Source organism: Lupinus angustifolius, chromosome LG09 (genome assembly GCF_001865875.1).
Source record: "Lupinus angustifolius cultivar Tanjil chromosome LG09, LupAngTanjil_v1.0, whole genome shotgun sequence".
NCBI lineage: Eukaryota > Viridiplantae > Streptophyta > Magnoliopsida > Fabales > Fabaceae > Lupinus > Lupinus angustifolius.
Genome location: NC_032017.1, coordinates 19,076,923 through 19,082,982, shown reverse-complemented (window position 1 = coordinate 19,082,982; position 6,060 = coordinate 19,076,923).

Below are 6,060 nucleotides of genomic sequence, written 5' to 3'. Positions count from 1 at the left end.
AAAAAACTTTTATTCCAAACTTAACTGGTTATTTAACTCGCTAAAGTTAGTTTCATGAACTAAGTAGAACTTGAATTAAAAATTGATTTCATTAAGTTCACGACTAAAGTCAATTCTTAACTAGTAGAAGGAAAATAGTTTTTCATTTTGTGCTAAGCACGGATCTAATGGTCAGTGAAATGCTTCATTTTAATGATCACTGACCAGATTTTGGGCAGAAAGTCCAATTCTGTTTGATACCAAGTTGCACTAAGGGGAGTATAGGTGCTAAAGCTAAAATGACAGAATTTTTGCTATTGAAATTTCCTGCCTCAGAGGAAGCTTTTCGCTACGCGTGGTTTTAACAATTTAGCTGAGCGAAGCACTGACACTGAGTGAGATTTCATTCTGAGAGCCTTAGTGTCATTTCCGTTGAGCGTAAAATTTTCATAGGCGAACCATTTTGCTGAACAAAATTTTGGCAAAAAGGTAAGCTTCATCCGGTGTTTGGTTGCATCGGCATATAAATTCCACCAAGTGCACCTAAAATTTCTGCTAATCGCAGAATTGGCGCTACTACACCTAAAATCTAATATGATAGATTCAACTTAGGCTACTTTCAGAGTGCTGGTTACTAAAAGGAACATGTAATTGCATATCATGTATCTTCCAGTAACATGCTCCTAGAGTTAAATCCTGAAATTGATGACTGATCCTTTTGAGGACTGGTCATAACTTCCTGAATTATATTTTGCTATTATGTCGCTGTTCCGTGGAATTTTTGTTTGGAAATGCTGTTTTCATTTGTGAATTGGATTTTGGTGAAAAAAAAGAAAGAATTCAGAGCCATAAAATATATTATAAGATGACTTCAGAGTTTTTTTTTCCTTCCGAAACTCAACTCGAAAACTGAGTCTAAATTTTCAATATTTATACTGTAATGTCTTATTATACTCTTTCCTTTTCTCCTTTTTGTTGATTTCTGGATAAATAGTTGTCCTGTGGATGGGTAGATTACTCCTGAGATAACCTCAACATCACTACCAATGGGCAAAAAATACAAGATGTTGCTGTTGGTGTTCTTGTGCACATGCTTACAAGTTAGAACAACACCTTCTTTGTGCCAAGATTCAAGTTGTTATTTATCTCATTCCCTGAAACCCAAACTTGATGGAGGAGTTGCTACTGCATCTGGATTTTTGATGTCTCGAAAGACAGATGATGCACTTGAAGAGCTCTGGAGTTACAAAGAAATGAGAAACCTTCTTCTTTCTAAGAATCGGATCCTGAACAAAGATGAAGCCTAAAGCATTCATAAATATTGAATTTTCTTTTTCATCAAGGTCATGAAATAGATGAGGAGTTAATGCTGACTTAAAAGTAGACCTGCTACTTGTTACATTATAAAGGGCAAACACTTCTTTTGAGAAAGAAAGGGTCCAATAGAGTTGTGTACATATGCTGACTGAAACTAGAGACACCAAAAGTTTATCTATCATGGACCAAAATATTTAGTGTTTTAAATTATGGTTGTAGTTATTATGTTTGTGATCATGATAATATTGTGACTGTTGTAATATGAATTATTTTGTGAGTAAAAAAAATAATTTTGAAATCGATGTGGTCCAATACGGTCCGATGTGGTTGCGTTGCAGCTTGATGCGGCCATATCATTGTGAGCAAATTTGAATCACATGATGCGTTCCACAATATTGTAGCCACATCCCATGATGCAGTCTACAATTTGAATCACTGCTATCAATATATTTTTATAGACCCTAGAGAGTCATAAAGTGGTCCGATGGTGAAGATGAATGACTTAAGGATTGTAGTGCAGAAGGTTTGGGTTTGAGTCCCATCATCAACAAAAACTGGGAGTTGTAAGGTGATTTGATGGTTAAGGTGAAAGAGGATGAGGGTGAAATCTCACCCACAACAAAATACTAACGTACTAACATCTAACAATTGCCGATTAAAAAAAATCTTTATAGTCCTTACAACTCTAAAAGAAACTTGCTTCTCCTGGTGCATATGGCAATGACAATGGGGGAGGTGATAAAAAGAAAATGTGTAACTGGTATTGTTGGAAGAAAGTTTGGTGAATTTCATTGTAAAGATGCACACACCAAACATAAAACACTAGGCTTGATATGTATATTGTTTTAGATTTTTTTGGTTTCCCACATGTATTCTCGCACTAGAGGCAATCCTGTCCGAGCTGGGAACATCCACAAGTACGTGGGGTTAACTCTCCCAGTAGACATTTTTCTATCCATAAGACTCGAACCCAAAACCTTGCTTAAGCGAAATCAAACATGTATCATTTGAACCAACGCCCGTTGTTTTAGATTAATTCAACAATTAGTGTTCATGTTTTTAGAAATTACTAATTTGAATTAAAGTATTTAATGTTTTTTTGGTAAGTTCAAAGTGCATAATATAATGGTGATTGACAATTAATTGATGAAATTAGTGAAAATGTTGTTAACTTATACATTGGAAAAATCATGTTATTATTTGCTATCTTATGAGTAGAAATACAAAGTGAGAATTAGAGAAACATTAGTGGTTGATTAAGGAAAGCGTGGTGCTATATGGAGAAGGAAGGAAACTAAGTTCCTAACTATCAAGGAACGCATAAAGGGAATTCGGAGATATGAAAACAAAGGCAACCAGAAAGTGTAGTAGAAGGAAAATCGAAATGAAACCAAATATTCCTTAATTTCTTCTTTTACCATATGTGAATGTGATAATGTCAATGTCATTATTAAAATAGTCTTATAAATGATATCCTACCATCTCAAGAGGAGCATACTCATTCAGATTTACCAAAAGAGTGGAGTTCGATACCATCCAATTGACAATATTATTACTGAATTAAATACGGACATCACAACCCAACGAATGCTTGATAAAGCTTATCTTAACATGGTCTTTGTCTCTCAAATCGAACCCTCCAAGATTGATGAAGCAATCGAGGATGAACACTGGATTCTTGCTATGCAGGAAGAGTTAAACCAGCTTGAGAGAAACGAAGTTTGAGAACTTGTTCCTAGACCTAAAAATAGGCATGTTATTGGAACTCGATGTGTATTTAGAAATAAATCTGATGAAAATAGTATTATAGTTAGAAATAAAGCTAGACTAGTAGCCCAAGGATACAACTAGGAAGAAGGTATCAATTTTGATGAAACTTTTGCTCCGGTTGCTAGACTTGAAGCTATTAGGCTATTACTTGCATATGCTTGCTCTTTGAATTTTCAGTTATATCAAATGGATGTAAAGAGTGCTTTCCTCAACGGCTACAGGCTACATTCAAGAAGAAGTGTTTGTTGAACAACCTCCTGGTTTTGAAGATTACAAACATCCTTCTTATGTCTACAAATTAAAGAAAGCTCTTTATGGCTTAAAGCAAGTTCCTCGCGCATGGTATGATCATCTAACTAAATTTCTACTTGAAAAATGTTTCAACAAAGGAAAGGTCAATACTACTCTCTTCATAAAGAAAATAAACCATCATACTCTATTTGTTCAAATTTATGTAGCTGATATTATTTTTGGTTCTACTAATGACTTGATATGTAGTGATTTTGACAATATGATGCAAGGAGAGTTTGACATGTCTATGATGGAGAAGTTAAATTATTTCCTTGGATTACAAATCAAACAGCTTGACAATGTATTTTCGTAAGTCAATCCAAATACTGCAAAGATTTGCTAAAAAGATTTGACATGGATGGACGCAAGCAAATAACTACTCCTATGGGATCTGGAACATACATCGATACAGATGAAGCAGGAAAATCCATCAAGATATCAAAGTATAGATGTATGATTGAATCTCTTTTATACTTAACTACCAGTAGACCTGATATCATGTTTAGTGTGTGTCTGTGTGCTCGCTATCAATTCAAACCAAAAGAATCACACTTAGTTGTTGTTAAGAGAATCATGAAATATATTAAAGGCACAACTAATTTGGAATGTGGTATCGAAAAGGAAGTATATGTGACTTGGTTGGATATTCAGATTCAGACTGTGTAGGATGCAAAACTGAGAGGAAAAGTACAAGTGGTACTTGTCATATTTTAGGGAATGCTTTAGTTTCTTGGTCATGTAAGAAACAACCATGTGTAGCCATAAGCACTGCTGAAGCTGAATATATTACAGCAGGTAGTTGTTGTGCCTAAGTGTTGTGGCTTAAGCAACAATTACGAGACTATGGTTTAGAATTGGGTTGCACTCCTCTAAAATGTGACAATACTAGTGCAATAAACCTCACAAAGAATCTGGTTATGCATTCAAGAACCAAACACACTCTCAGTTATTTTCAAATAGTTATTAGGGAGGATAAAGGAGTAAGGATGGTGGACTCATGCATCACATTGCATACATGATATTCTTCGTTATTGATTCTAAATTCTCGAGTTTTATACTTCACTCATCGTTATTATATGCTTGTATGATCACATGATATATCTGTACTCGTGTGTTATCTTGGTGTATTATTCTGTGTAATTCCACGATGTCGATGACAAGTTTTTCATAGATATTTTACTCCCTCTATTTTCTTCTGGTGTATTTATACGCATGTTCAGATGGACCCATCAACACTGATCCGAGGTTATCGCTTTACTATGTCCCAGGAGGGGACATGGAGTGTTGAGGGTAATCGACACACTTACACATGTCCTTGCAACCTGGAGATGGATTGGGTAAGCAATGGCTCAGTTCTGCATCTTCCACCTTACTACGCAGTTCGGGAGGCATCATTCACTTTGCCCGACCGAAGACCTGCAACCGCCAGACTTTCTGTACCGGCTGAAGTTTGAGGCATACCAGAAGTTGTTAGGACCTGACCCTAAAAAGGATTGTCATCATCAGGATCAACGCCAAGAGAGACAGACGGGGCCATGCCAAGGGGGTACACCCTGGACCCCTCGATGGAATGGGGAGCGGATGAAGTGGAGGAGGAGGAAGACAACAACGATTGTGTAGAGCTTATCTGCATAGAAGATTCAGTTGAGGTCATTGAGATCTCTTGTGACTCCGAGGTGGAGGAAGACCCTAGCGAGGCTTCTAGTGCACCTTCGGTTTAGGAAGTTTTTCTTTTGTTTTGTTGTGATAGGAACCTGCGTGAGGTACTTTTTGTAATGCCAATGGCCCGACATTATTTTCTTTGTATTTTCAGTTTTTTTATTTGTGGCGATGATTAGATTTCGCCCGGTAAACAATTCTGTATTTATTCAAGAATTTTATGAATAAGAAGTATTCAGAAAAAAATTGTGTTCATTTAATTATCTTCAGTATATTAAGAATTTTATTTCCACAAGGTTTGAAAATGTGACGTCTTGAAAATGGAATAAAGTAAAAGTGAAAATGATTTATAAGTTATATGTTACATAAATATTAGAATTATAATTGAATTATGAGAACGAAAAAAGAGTGCATTGATTTTATTAGGATTGACTTATTTGGGTCAGTCACTAAGTAAACTCGGACAAAAGAGTCATGGAGTCTTAAAGTATACTTTTAGCGGATCATAAGCATAACATAATCTTCAATGAAGAAAATTGACATCACTTTTATTTTTTATTTAAAATTATTATTGTTTTATTCCGGAAAATTAATTTTCCCACTGAAAAGGGAAAATAAACAGAAGATTATTGAATTTCCTTTTCTATAACTTTATAACGAAGTGATTATAAAAAATTAATATATATTATTAATAGTAAATATATTTCCATTTCTATAATTTTAGATGATGGAATGCCAAAAAATGTTAAACAATCTGAATATATTTTTGGAATCTCCTGAATTATATACTTTTGTTGTGGAAAATTTATAAAAGAATAATTTACACCTATTACATTTTCTCTTCCCAAAGATTAATTTTCAAGATGGAAGAAGGAAATAAACTGAAGATGATTTGAATCTCCATCTTTGTAACTTTATATTGAATTGGAGAAGTATAATAATATAATATTAGTAATTAGTACCAATAAATAAAGTATCAATAGGAGAGTAGGGATGATATTTTCTTGATGTTATTTTTCGAATAGTAGTATTTCAAAATCAAAA